The following is a 14,746-nucleotide window of genomic DNA, read 5'->3' on the forward strand; positions in this document are numbered from 1 at the left end:
ATTCCATGGTCCGCTCCTTAGGCTGGAATCAGCTTTCAAACATCTGAATATTGGTAGATGACTCATTTGAAAAGAGCTAACTAAATGATTGCACTCTGTATGTTTTTATCTCATGTCATTCCTGATGAAATGACTGGGCACACAAAAGCAAAACTGTCAGGGTAAAGAGACTGAGGAAAAGAAAGTCCTTGGTATTCAGGCAATCACAAGATGAATATAATCAATTAGTATGATGCAGCCAGAAAAATACAGATGCAACTGTGGGATGCCTCAGCTCAGTATTTCTTGCAGCATGAGAGGTGCTCCTGCCATTATACAAATGACTGTTACAATCTGATCCAGACTACCTTGTACAACCCATACTCAAAAATGTGAATTCAAATGGGAAGAAGTGCAATGAAGGGCCACTAGAAAGAAGAGAGAAATGAAGTATCCAGATCACCAAAACAGAATAAAACAATGTGGATGGTGTAGACTCAAAAATGGAATTGTGATTGTTCTGTATAAATCTATTAAATGGCTAATCACCATGTAGCCAAGAATTATTTAAGTGAGAAGACACCACTGACACAATGATAAATGATAGTAACGTGACCATGAGTAATTTTGACTGGGAATCAGAGAGCAATTTCTCATCCTCAGAGGCCCTAGAACATATTTCCGGTTGAAGTAAAGAAGCAAAATCTCCAAGTATTTTAAGACAGGCTTGTTGTGACTAAGTGACAGTAGACAGCTTCCAAGTATATCCTGCATTTGCCCTTCTAAAGAATAGAGGCAAATGAGAAAGCCCAGTGTTTTGCTGGCAAGAAGGTCCTTGTCAAGGATGGAATACGTAACCTGTTGCTCAAAGAGCAACCATTCATATTGAGAGCCTGGAGACAAGGACACCCTCCTTCAGCTGGACCCCAAACACTTTTTTTTTTTACCTGAAGACCATCTGAGAACCATCTGAGGCCAGATAATTCCTTTCTGCTTGACTTTCACATAAAATCTTTGCCATTCATAAAATGTGCAGAAAACAATCTAAAGCAATTAGCTGATGGGAGGAGCAGCCCTCTTACGCTAAAGTTGGTGCTATATTCATTTATCCTATTGCCTGGATGAAATCCTAGCTTCGAGATGAGTATTGTCCTTGATTTTGATGGAGTTAACCTTTTTTTCAGCGTTTCTGACACTCACATTCATGCTTGCTATTAATGACCACATCTCAGAGAAGGAGGCAAAAGCTGGCAGGAGGATGGAGAGGTATTTATGCTTTAGAAATAGAAAACCTTCCAAACAAAAATGATGGCATTAGAATGGGGCTCTAGGAATTTTTTTTATGGCAGTACATTAAAAAAATATATTTGTCTATCCTTGACACTGTGTATTTAATTTCCCTGCAAAATATTAAAATATTCACTGAGCAACACTTCCTCTCAGTTTTTTTTTTACCTTGTTCTTCAGCCTTCATTTGTACCCTTTCACCTTCAAATGTTCTGCTTGTTTAGAGTTTTTTTGTTTGTTTGTTTTTATCCTCCCCCTTCCTCCATTCCCTTTATGTATTTGGAGTTTGATGTCCCTGGAAAGATGAAATATAAAGAAAAGCACCAGGTAATTCATATGAGTTTGAATCTTTTAATGTCCTTTCTAGTTTTAAATTCTTTAGGGTTTAGCCTCCTTCTTAAAAAGACATTTCTGATTCACTTACCTGAAATTATGCAAATTGCTGCTGAACTCAGAGCAGCAAGGGTTATTTCCCTGAATAAAATTAGCAGACACTTAATAATAAGGCCCATTTACATTTGTACAGTACATTTCATCTCAGGTGATCCCAAAGCACTGCTGAAATTTAGTAGTACTTTGAAACTGAGAAATATCCTTGATGCACTAATTCTTCTCTCATTCTCACTGGCTTAGCCCATTGACATTTATGGAGTTATTCTGACTTTATACCAGTGGAAATCAGAGGAGAAGCAACCTATAACTTTATCCAATCAGTTACCAGTCAATTAATCAATTAATCCTTGGCCCTTTATTTTCTGATCATGAAAGATTTCTGCACGTTAAACTCTTTTCTGCAATTGCCTTCCTCCATAAATTCACAAAAATATATGATCAAAAAATATTCAAGATGGGCTTTCAACCTCCATCCATTTTGTATATAGCTGGCAGCATATAACTGCTCATTGTAGACTTGCTTTGCAGTCTGCTTAAGGTGTGTCCTTAGCAAATCTGTATTTCCCCTCTTTCTTAAGGTTTTGAATATGTCTGCCTCTATGTGCGTTCCTAGAACTAGCTTTTCTCTTCTCCATTTATCACTTAAAAATAGCTAGGACCCTTAAAATTCCACCTCTTAATTGGTGGGTAGGTTTTCAGCATTTTTTCTGTCTTTAAAATTATTAACAAGAACTATTCTTCTGTACTTTGAATTCAGCCTGTTTCGCCCCTCTCCATTTCCTCCCTACTTTCATGAGCACTGGCTCATCTGAACCTGTCCTCGTCCCATCTGCTCGTTGAGATCCCTGCCTTTTTCTTTCCACGTCAAAACTGTCCTGTAGAGGGGTTTATTACACACACACCTACATCTACCAGCTGTATATCGGACACCTTATTAATCATATGTACTAATGTAATATTTTTTAATACAAATTAAGTCTACACTCAAAAGAAAGACAACAGAAACATCAGAAGCACTCTGAAACATCAGAAGCACAATCATGGCACTCCCAAATGGAGATAAATACTTATATAGTGGGCTTCCAACAAAAAGCAAAAAATCTGCTCTTTGAATAACTGTCGCTATTTCTTAGTGAGATCTTGCTTTTGTTTGTTAACCACTCATTTCACTACCAGACCAGCCTGGGGACCAAGCGACAGCAAAGCAAATTTTCAAGTATCTGTCTTTTTTAAATGCAGGAATATTATCCTGTAGCCTGGAAATAAACACTAATGCCCTCATGACGTCTGATTAGCCAGATTTTGAAACTGTTTGTCAGAGATTTCAGAGAAAAAGCTAAAATCTGTTGTAGTAGAATCTGTTGTGTCAAATATTCGGGTAAAATGACTTAAGCTGGATTACTGATATACCTGTCTGGTTTCATTAACATTCTTCTTCCAGTTGCCCCTGCATTTTCCTGAATATGTGCATTAGACTCAGAAAATTGGCAGACAGCAAAGCTTTCTGATAAAGATGTAGGGCTTGAGTCAAAGCCAGATGTCAGCAGGGGCCTTTTTATGGACTCCAGTAGGAATTGGATCATGCCTCACTGGCATGAAAATGTAATATAACACCCAGCAAATTTGGAGCTCTTATATTAGAAATCCTAACAGAAAAATCATCACTCTTTCTTCTGCACGTAGAATTAATAGTTGTGGATATGTGGTCTTTGTTGTTAGTACATCCATGAGAAACACCTAATTAGATTAGGAGGGCTTTAAATAAGAGAGCCCTAATCGGCTCAGAAAGCCCCATGCAGACCTGCTGGTGGGTGAAGAAAAGCAACTTCCCTTGCAGTTACCAAGACTACAAGGAGCTTTAGTGGGTAAAACAGAAGAAGCAAAAACTAAAGTACAGAATTGAGTTCCAAGATGGGAATCAGGGCCTTGGAGAACTGCATATCAGGACAGAAAGTATCAGCTTTTTATGATGGCTAATTTTTCCTTCAAGGTCCCACTTGTCACTGAAATCCTTTCTGTCATTTCGAAGGGTAAGATTCAGAAAAGAGAGGCAAAGTGTTTTCCCTTGAGCATCTCAGTGCCTCTTTCCAAAAAGTAAAGAAAAAGTAAGGAGAGGACAAGGCGGACTGCCCCCTCGCTCTGCCCTGCCTGCAGTCGTTCGCCCGCTGCGGCCGTGGTGCCGCGCTGGCCCTCCTCCCACGTCGCCCTGACGCGAGGGGCTCCACCGAGATCCAGGCAAGAGGCAGCCCGGAATAAAAAAGTCCTTAATGCTCTTCCCAGCTTTTGCTGCTGAGCTGCCCTATAACTGTAGGCAACTGCCCCATGCCTCAGTTCACCCAGCTGAGAAATGAAGAATAATATTCCAAGTTGTAGTATTCGTTGTTTAATGAATGGAATAAGAGCACCTTACCTGTGGGTAACTTCGGATAAAGGAGAGTGTTTTCAGAAATGTGGGGCGGTGCTTTTGGAGCACCCACGGTCCGGCGGGAGCGGTGGCATTAGGGCTCTGCCGGAGTCGGCAGAGGGACGGAGGAGCACTGGGAAGCGCAGGCCAGCAAATCTCCCGCTGGGCGCCAGGCTACGGGGAGGCAGCAGAGAGGAGATCAAGTCAGAACAGTTCAAAGCGTTATTTATCATAAACACCCTTCATGTTCAGTCATGAAATGAGAAAGCAGATACGAGACAAGAAACTAGAAATGCTAATGCCATTTGGAAAGCATGAAAAAAATAAACACTCTGCTATTTGACTGCGGCTAAACATCAGCTCGCACACATCTAATTAATTAACATGGCAGTTAATTAACAGGACAGTTTTGATCTGCAGTAGCAAAGCTTTGAAATACAGTGACTCGCTAAGTCATTTATTTCAGTCAAAATTAAAAGCAAATATTATTTTATTGGCCACTTGCAGCGCTCCATATTGCCCTAATGGAATCAGCATGGCATCCCAGTCATCTGCATCCAGCCAGAATTAATCTGATATTACAAAAGGTAAATACAGGTTGGTCCAGAGCAGGGAGCACAGAAATAGCCAGAAGACACCCCCAGATAAGCTGGGCCCTGGGTAAAGTGCAGCTGGCCTCTCACAGCCACTGCTTCCCTCTCAGAAGTTCAGGGCAATATTCAACAAAAGAACAAACAAAGAAACAAAGTGAGAAGACCTTTAATTATTCTTTCATCCCTCAGCAATGTCTGATCTAACTTGGGGTCCTGTCTTTTTTAAAGGACACACCACTAGCATAGCTGAAATCCTTAGCTAGCCCAGGTTCCTGTGACCCTGCACAATAGTGATAAGGTGGTTTAGAAAAGTGAGGGAAGGGCTCTTGCTGTAGATTGCATCTCCAGGCCAAGTGGCTACAAACAGCCATTGAAAGCCCCATTCAACTGTGAAAAGATTTTCTTACTCTGGGCATGATATGAGATCCCATAAGAACTTCTTTCCATCCTCCAGGCTCAAGGACTGGGACCCAGCGGAGAGGAGTAGACGCACATCATTACGGGATTTGTGAGGCATCATAATTTAGAGAAAGTCCCAGAGCAGGCCAAAACCAGCAAGGCAAAAAAGATGAAGATAAAGATTTAAAAATACCTTTGCCCTTTCAAGGGTTTTGTGCTGCACCCACCAGAAGTGCAGAACGGAAGCTCCCCTTACATTTTAATCAGTCTTTCCCTCACTTAATTTTAATCTGACCCTGAATAATGCCCCCTAAGAAGATTCATTTAGAACTAGATTACAGCATCTAATTTGCTAATGATGAGGCATCATCCTCAGAATCACAATCTTCAGTTGCTACTTAGTAGATGCATCAGGAAATAAGATAAAAATGTCATGCCCCCGTCGGCATTGTCTTGTAGCTGGAGTGCTCATTCATACCGTAGGGTTCATTCATTCCTCAAGGTGGGAATGGCTACGTGTTGGCGTATGTACAGTTGATTTACTGGACGACAAGAAATAAGCAGGAAAAGCCTGGATAAGGACATGTTTGGGCTGGAGTCCTGTGGGGATAAAAAAAGCAGTTACTGTAGCTTAGTGCTACAAGACAGGTGCACTCAGGTCAGCATTTGGGTACACATCACAGCAGTATGGCTCAGCGGACACCTGCTTTTGGGAAACGTATTATGGAGCAATACCAGTTTCCTACATACAGATTAGAGAACAAATGCTCCCAGGCTACAGCCAGAGTGAAAGACAGCAGGTTTTTCATCAGGTTTCATGGTCAGGCATATGGGCAAGATTTTCTGGAAAAAGCAAAGAATCATAGGACGCCCCTGGGGTGTGAAACGGGGCATGGAGTCTTAGCCATTTGCAATGGGGTGAAGAAGGGAGGGAAGGGGCTTCAGAGAGCTCCTCACGTTTGGCTCAGGAAGGATGCTTACACAGTAGAGATGATGTCAGAAAATACAGAGTATTCTCTGTGTTCTTTGGTTATAAAATATAATTGGTTATAGAAGATAACTTTGGTTCATTATTATAACCTGATTCAGCTTAGATTCAGTGTAAGACTTGAACGTTTTTCAATTTCTAAAGGGTAATTTTGTGTGATGAAATTAATTCAACTGGTTGAGGAAATAGGAGACATGAATGGAAAGAAATACATTTAAGCCAAAAGTGCCATAGTATCCAGCACTTTTATTCTAAGCAAAAGAAGATCTTGTAGCGAGGGGCTCCAGACTAAGCAAACTGAGTCAGCATCTCAGAAGTTATATTAAGAGTAGCAGAGAGCTCAGAAGTATTGCAAAAGTATTTGATCAGCAAAGAAATCTGTATTCAATAAAAGAAGTATAGCCAAAAGTCAAGCTGAGTCAGACCTGCAAAGGGTATTAAAAGAAACAGTAAAAGGTTCTCAGCTGCATGAAAGAAATAGGAACAGGTAAGGAAGAAGGCTGTAATAGTAATGCAAAGATCCAGAATTAGCTTCTCAAAATGTCCTGGTCATCTGTTTATCCTTCCTGCCCCCAAAGAGAGGGTTGAGGTTTTTTTGTACCCTCCTGCATCCCGTAAGTCTTGCCTGCTTCAATCACTAGGGTGTTTGACCCATCATCTCTTTGGGCATGGGTGGTTATTCTGGTTATGCTTTCCCCGGCCCTCTATCTCTTCTGCCTTAGCATGCTGGCTGGTAGCTTTGGCTGGTGGCTTTGGCTTCCAGAACCCTGAAGCAACTGCCCTTCCCTTTCACTGGAGCTGCAGCTGCTGCGCTCCCAGGCTATGGCCAGACAGACCAGGGAAAGCGAGGTCAGACCTGGGAAAGGGAGCTTCTGGCTGGAGGTCGCTTCCTCGCAGCTCCACAAGCAGCTGCCAGAGCTGGGAAGTGGGGAGAGGCTGGCTGCCAGAGCAGTGGGTCCAGTTGGGAGGTGGTGGCATGATGAGGTGAGGAAGACCGGAGAGGAGATGGCCAATTAGGCCCTGGATGGTGAAGAGGAACCTCCTTGGAAAGGTAACTGTCCCTTTCCCCTCTTCAGAGGGAGATGAGAGCTTCTGCTCCAGGTCCCACTCTCAGTGCTGTGCTCGGGAGATGGCACCCACGGCTCCATGCCTTGGCTTTTGACTGAAATGCTTGGGGTACAACCAGACCCCTTCTGTCCCGTTGGGCTCTCAACACCAAATCAGCTATGCATTTCATCCAGAGACCTTCTCTATCTCCTGTTGCAGCACTTCCCACACAAGGGTCCTTAGAGCCCAAACCCTGTACACTCATCCCCTACATAGAGACCACAGACATTTGGAGAGTGACAGTGGCTTCCCCATCTCACGGCAGACCCACACCACATGCCATACTATGCCACAGCTCCCTGCCATCTTTCCCACCAAGGATACACAAGCTTGGAGGGCACACACCTTAAAGCACAAGCTTGGAGGGCACACACCTTAAAGCAAAGGCTGAAAATCAGAATGGGGGAACTCCTACAGTCAAATATAAACAGGTCAGTAGAAATGCTCCAACAGGAAAATCCCTCACCCTGGGCACTACTATAGTCCATAGTTCCTAAGGAAATGAATGGGAAAGGGGTTAGGAAGGTCAACGTGGCCTATAAACTGAGAAACAGGGGAAGAGCTGCCACTCTCACCTCTTTCTCCAGGCTTTTTGCTAGTCTGGCATCCGAGTCAGCCAGGAGCTGCTGCCAGCCGTACAGGAACCTGCACCTTTTCTACTTCAGCTTCCCTGGCCTCTCTCCTCCCTCTCTTCTCCTCCCTCTCAAGTCCATCCCACCCTGAGTCCTCTTGCCAGGACATCCCAGTGTGCACCTACTTCTTGCCTGCTGCAGCACAGGAACCAGGCACGGAAGGGAAGGAGGAGGGTTTCTGCAGCCTCCTCTTCATTGGAGGAGTCTGTGGCAGAAGAAGACGCAAACCCAGCAGTCCTGTGAGGATACACTGCACTGTTCCCTCCAGTGGCAATCCTCCCTGCAGCCCCTGGTCATCAAGGACAGAGCTTTCTGGGGGATGACTGGAATAAGTCCATTCTTTTGAGGGGCAGGGGGAAGCCCAGCTCTGAAGGGGGAAGCTCTCCAGGGGCTGGTATATTCTTCCTGTGTCATGGCCAGCACTGTCACGCAGGAAATTGCATCTTCTGTGACCTGTTCACCTTTGTGGCAGGGGTGTGGGGAAGTGGAGATTTGGGGCTATGCAGGGAGACCAGGAGAGGCCTCTCCAATGTGATGCCTTTTTTGGAGTCTGCGCTGACCAAGAGGTCAAGAATCTCCTGTGGCTTCCAGTGCTGCAAGGGTATGAGACTTTTCAGGACAGCAGGGACATCCCATCAGTGTTTGCCATGAATCCCATCTGTGCTGTATTACTGGCTGTCCAGCCTGAGAGCTATGAATCAGAGCACACACACTTTGCACAGTATGCAGCAAGCTGCCTCTCCACCCTGCCCCCATCACTGGACAATCGACTGGAATTTATTGATTTAAAATTTGCCTATTTCCCATTTCACTCCAGGTAGCAATATGGCATGATGTGGACTCAGCATTCCCTTAGGTGCAATGTCCTGTCAGCAAATGTGACAGAGGGAGCCCAACTGCAATAGAGAGTTGAGGTCTGGCAGTTAACAGCAAGTAGAGAAGTGCATGTGGCTCTTGGTCCTTGTTGCTCTGTAGCATGTGCTGAAAGGTGTCAAAGGAACTCCCAAGGACTTGAGAGCTTTCTTGTGGCGTATGCATGTTACCTACATCCTAGAGGATCTCATGGTCTTCACATGCGGACCTAGGAAAAAATGATGCACCAAATGTTAGAATAAGTTTGAAGTAAAGTTTCTCATTTAATTTCCTTCACGTGCACCAAAACCACTTTAGGAACCAAAGCAACACAACATAAATGGGAACAATCAGAGGATTCAAATCAAACTGCACTATTACTCTGAATCAACCTCCTAAAGCAGATATGGCTAGGAAGTGATGGAAGTGATGACATCTCTCCTCTAAAAGAGGGGAGAGAAGCTGATCCTCAGCAAAGTGAGGTTCTCTAACTGCCTCCTACAGCAGCTGAGCTGTTTGGAAAAGGGGAACTACTTTCAACATGGAACTTTGCAAGTTTCTGATTGTGATTATGTGATTACAAGAAAATTGATTAAATGATTCAGGCATCCCTTCCTGTTCTGGGTCCGGGTTACAATTTATACCAACACCAAATAGTGAGAACCATTGACATCAACTGACCCCATTACTGGCTGCTGAAGATGGTTTTCACTGTTCTTCAGGAAGCCTCGTTGACCATTTACTAAGCCAGGAGTTTGGACTAGATAAACAGTGAATCTGATCTAGTTGCTAACCTGTAGTTAAATATGAGCTGCAGCTTGGTTTTTAACCATTTGGTTCAAGTAAGTAACATTCCAATGGAGAAAAGCTGATGTGTTGATACCTAAAGGAATCATCACATGGCCTGAAACTGTACGGCATGCAATGAAGGACACTTGGCTGACTGCTATGAAAATAGGTAGAACAGTTTTGAACGTGAAGAAATGTGTTGTTTTTGGAATTCAACAGTAGATTAACAGATATGGTTGAGCTATTAAATATTCATGAATGCCATTAAAGAGGACCGTCAAAGATCTCAGTTTGTGCTTTAGCTCTACATGTGGAACTACAAACATTACACAATACAACTTTGCTTAGGAATACAGATTGTGCATGTGCAACAACCAACTACTTAAACTGAAGGAAAAAGAGGAAAAGAACACAGAACTTTCTTCAGTTAGCCACGTGCAAATAAAAATGGCTTATCATATAATAAACGTCAAGATTCCGTTACTGAAAAAGTCATAAAAATATCACATCTATATTTCACCAAAATAATAAATTTGGGTTGATATGGAATCTTTCATACACAGAAAATTCTCACAGCTTCACATGATGGCACATGGTGCTGATCAGTTGGTCTATAGCAAACTGAGTTATAACACGTTCACCCATCCTCACACAGACATTTCAGTTTACAATACGAAGGAAGAAATACACAGTTAGGCAGAATACCACATTTAAAAGCCTATCTTCAAATTTCTCCCCTAGAGAAAGTCATGAGCTCTTCCATATTAATTTTTGTCCCTTCCTTTTGGAGGAAGAAGGGCGTTATGGAACAGAGTGTAAGAAACCTGGAGCTGGGTTTGAACAAACTGGGTCAGCCAGCTGAGACAGGGCAAGAGGAAAATTTCTCCTCTATTATAATTAAATGGGGCATGCTTTGACTAGCAAAAAATGAACCAAAATTACATGTTGCATTTGGTGTTAGAGGATAACCACTAATTAAGGAAAGGACATTCAAAAGGAAATGCTGAAGAAGTTTCAGGAAGAAGATAGAAGCACAACACTACATATTTATTTTTAAATGATTCTTTGAGTTCACACAATAGCATATAATGTGCACATGAAAACTAGTCTAACCCACTAAAGCTATTTAAGTATCCAGCGATTCTTTTTTAAACAATCATTGAGCTGTAAGGTCAGTTGTGATCATATGGCCTGGCATCTTGTGTAACCCAAACTACCAGATTTTTTCAAGTCAATTCTTGTTTGAACTAGAGTATGCCTTTCAGAAAACAGTTACGCTTAATTAGGAAAAAGAAAAAACTTATGACTGGATTCATCACATCCTCTGGCAAGTTTTTCTAGTGGTTAGTTGCTTTCACCTTTAAAAATTTGCACACTATCTCAAGACTTACCAAGTTAAGCATCTATGTCCTGTTACTGAACTTACTGCACGTTTGACTACTATGTTGAAGCCCATTGGTGAAAGTCTCATTCAGCTTTTGCGAGTGCCCCATTTCCCAATGGCCACGCATAACTCTTCAAAAGTTGCCCAGAATCAGCCCTAGTTCACAGCAAAATCCCAGCAAGTGTTTCTGCACAGCCTCTCCTCCCTTGTCTTGCTTCATAAGTAGTGGGATAAGTAACCCATAGATAATGGCAAGGAACATAGCTTTATGTTCAGATCGGCAGTGAATGAGCCACTGCGGCACTGGCTTCAAAACTCCACCCTGCTGGAGATGAAACAGAGACATGAGCCCACATCTCCCACCCTGATCGCAAACAAAGGGTCTCTGGAGCTAGCTTTGCTCAGCCTCTTCCACTAAAACAATTGCAATTTGCACGAAAAGAGTGAATATACAGGAGGCCAGGATGCCACAGATGGGATCTGTAGCCCTGTGGCAAGGGTACACACCTGCCGAGGAGGCTGGCTCAGGTCCTAGCCTCAAGGATGTAAAACGTACAGTTCCTGCAACTGTTTGAAGCGGTACACGTCAAACCCGGCAGCTGCAACTAATGTTTTACACCTACTGCAACACTGAGACGAGTGCTGCGAGGTGGTTTAGCTCCTAGGTCCTCTTGGCAGTCCCCCCCGGAGGGCCTCTGTAACCACTGAAATAGTTGGCCAAGTGAAAAATTGCTTTACTAAGTTAGGAGACGAAATGGAAAGTACCAAACACCCATGCACAGTAGCTTTAAAGAGTTCCTCTTTAAGCTCTTAGAGGGGAGTCCAATAACAGCCACAAGCAAATAAGTCTCCAGTACTGCCATTTATTAAAAGCAAGAAGCATGAAGTTTTCCAAGCCAAAATCAATCTGCGGTGTGTCTGTCTGCCTCCCGCTAATGCACACTTACCAGTGATGTAAATGGCCACGACACCCGCAAAGCCTCTGGCTACCCGACGTCCCAGTGTGATAGTGTCCAGCAGAAGAGACAGCCCTTCCTCCCGAGGGCCCGGGGCCTGCCGCAAGGGGGACTCATGGCCAGCATGGGTTCGGTCTAAGAGCACGATGAAAGCAGATTGGAAACTTGTTTTGGGTCTCGGGAAAGGCCTGGGATTTGATTACCACGCTGAGCACTGTGAAGCTTCAGTCTCTTTATGGATTTAGCCCCATGTTAATTCAGTGTTAAATTGGCCACAGGAAATGTACTTTTGGAGTAAACACTGTGTTCCTTTTGCCAAGCCAACAGCACAATGCTGTAAAGGAAACAGAAATCTAACAAATAGTCTTTTCTCAATATGTGGCATAAAATCTTTCCTCACATATACAACAAATATTATTAGAGCAATTTAACCAGGAATAACATTAATCCACACACTTTCTATCTTAACTCCTGATTTTATGCAAATATCGCTGTATAATATCTTCCTCATCCTCCCTCCCTCCCCCCCCCCCACTGCTGCAATGCTCATTGCTTGCTCTCTGCAAAGTAAATATTGCTTTTTTTCCTGGAAATTTTGGGAATGCAGGACCTGAACCCTACTTCCCAGGCACTTGCTCTTCCCATCAGGTGGGACTTTGCAGACTGCATGCTGGCTTGTCAGGAGCAAGGGGAGGGAGGGCATGCTGCTTTTTGCCCTGCTGATGCTGGTGTCGGCACAGAGCACAGCGAGGTAAGGAAGCGCCAGCCGGCAGAGACTAAGGCAGGAGCTGCATTCGGTGAAAGGAAAGACAGACAGAAACGACTGTGGATGGGAGAGGCAAAAAGCAGAGCTAGTAAATCAGAGAAAAGGACAGAAGGCAAAAGCTAACAAGGAGGGGATAGAGAAAAAAATGTGAGTAGAGCACGCTGGCAGGGTGAGCAGAAGCTTGCAGGGATGGTAGGAGAGATGGGGCAGACGGGGATATACAGAGATATTGTAACCCCATTGCCCTCCTGAACATGAAATTGAATCTTTTTCTGTTACAGAGATGCAAGAATGGAAGGCAAAATATGTAAAAATGTAAAAACTTAATGACAGAGGATAGAGGATTTGCTATGGGTCTAAAAAGATCTCAACCCCACTAGTAAAAGTTAAGATAGAGTCACATGATGGAATTAATTTTTTTCTGTGGTTTGTTTTTTTGAATTTTTTTTGATGGAAAATAGGAGATTGCTTTTTTTTCATTACCGCATTACTAGAACGTTAAGAGAAGAAATTAGGAACCGACAAGATTAGGAGTTTCTGGACAGCCTTCATTTGACTCCCTTTATGCACATACATTGTAGCTTGGTTTCTACAGCACTTTCTTTTTACCCCATGGGACTTGTTTCCCCTGTTGAAGATGTGGGAAGGTTATGCTGTGAAGGAAACGGGAGAAAGGACAGGCTGAGAGCTGAGGCAGTTGAATGTTGCCCTAGAGGCTTGGGAACTGAGCCTGCAAAGGATTTAAGCTTTGTTCTGGTTGTCACAGCACTGCCCAGCTCTGCCACAACATTCCTGCAAGATGCTAGCCGAGTGGTTTCAGCCAGACTTTCAGCGTGGTCCCTGAGAGACGTTCCTCAGGCCACAGGCCTGGTGAAGTCAACAGAAGCTACGCTTCGGGCATTTCAAGTGTTAGCAGAACAGCAAAAGCTCAGGAAAGTCACAGACTAGGTGTGGGCACTAGGTGTGCCCTGTGACTGTGGGCATCTCTAACCTGCTAACCTTGTCCTTCACCTCTGGGCTTGGATGCTTGTGCTCCCTTGGGGCTTACCTGGAGCCTTGGAGAACATCTCAGTGCCCTGTGCCAGAGGCAGGTGGGGCAGCGCCAGGATTTCCTTCCTCAACAGGATCGCCTGTTTGCCAGCAACCAGCAATACCAGCCCCCCTGTACACCAGCACCACCCAGTGCCCTGCTCTCAAAACCTTGGCTGAGTGACTGACGGGGCACTTCTGCTTCCTCCTCTCTGGCAACTCATTGCTGCTACTGAGATGCTACTCCCCACCTTCTCTTCTTTCATCCAGGCTCACCCTGCCTTTTAAGTATAAGACAAATTTTGGAACCTAAGGCTAGGCTTTTAGGACTAATCACTGTAATATGAGACAGAGATTCCAGGATCAAATAAAAGGTAAACACAGTAACTGTTTCGAACTTAACGAAAAGACTATCTGCTTGGCATTCCAGTATCTCTCACCCAGAAGTTCCCCAACATGTCCTGGCTGTGAAGACGGGAAACAGCTTTTCCAGAGCCATCTATCTCCTGTCTTCCCTTCTCCCTGCCTACCCCGCTCGGCTGAATCGTGTATCTCTGTCCTAGCCATTATATTACTCTATTTTGTCTTGCTACTGCTAATTGGCTTACATTGCAAATGTAAACCTAATGATTTGAACTTTGTAATCCCCTTGTGTTAGTATCTCTGCCTAGGATAAGGTGACATAACACACCTTTTGAAACCTTTATTAAGTTGTGATCCGATTTAGCATATAACAGTGAAACATATTAAATGGAGAAACCATCTGTTAATCTATGAGTTCCAGCCTATTCTCAGCTTTCTAGAGAGGTCATATATCATCCATGTGGACTCAACCCAGATGCAGTGTCAATATGTTTTGTCCACACTCTCTCTCCTTCTTGTCAGTTTAAGGATTTTGACATCACAGCTGCCACAGTAGACTGGGAGTAGAGATAATTTTCTTAGGAAGAGGTGCTGTAAAGATGTATTCATTAATATTCATTAATAATTTTCCATGAGGAAATTAATAATTTTGTATTCACAGCAGTCTGAAAGATACACAGTAATTAAAAGATGGAAAGGTTTGAATACGTCCCTGCCTTTCAAAGAACACTGAATGAGAGTTGGGTTTTGTAGGAAAAAATACATGATATCATAAAGACTATGATGATGCATACTTGCAAGAAGACATGTTATGACTGCCTGAGG

At 43.5% G+C, this 14,746-nt stretch overlaps 1 long non-coding RNA gene across 4 annotated transcripts in view; it reads right to left on the reverse strand.

Moving 5' to 3' along the window:
* LOC138067212 (uncharacterized) overlaps nt 1-14,746 on the reverse strand; it is a 57,207-nt gene that overhangs the window by 12,519 nt on the left and 29,942 nt on the right. For 3 of the 4 annotated variants that reach the window (XR_011141057.1, XR_011141058.1, XR_011141060.1), the window contains 4 exons: nt 7,908-8,863; nt 5,534-5,655; nt 4,070-4,237; nt 1,435-1,561 (listed from right to left, as the gene is read on the reverse strand). This is a non-coding gene — a long non-coding RNA (uncharacterized lncRNA). The remainder of the gene's footprint in view (nt 1-1,434; nt 1,562-4,069; nt 4,238-5,533; nt 5,656-7,907; nt 8,864-14,746) is intronic. The other variant, XR_011141059.1, reaches the window with a different exon arrangement.

This window comes from Struthio camelus, chromosome 4 (genome assembly GCF_040807025.1).
Source record: "Struthio camelus isolate bStrCam1 chromosome 4, bStrCam1.hap1, whole genome shotgun sequence".
Taxonomy (NCBI): Eukaryota; Metazoa; Chordata; class Aves; order Struthioniformes; family Struthionidae; genus Struthio; species Struthio camelus.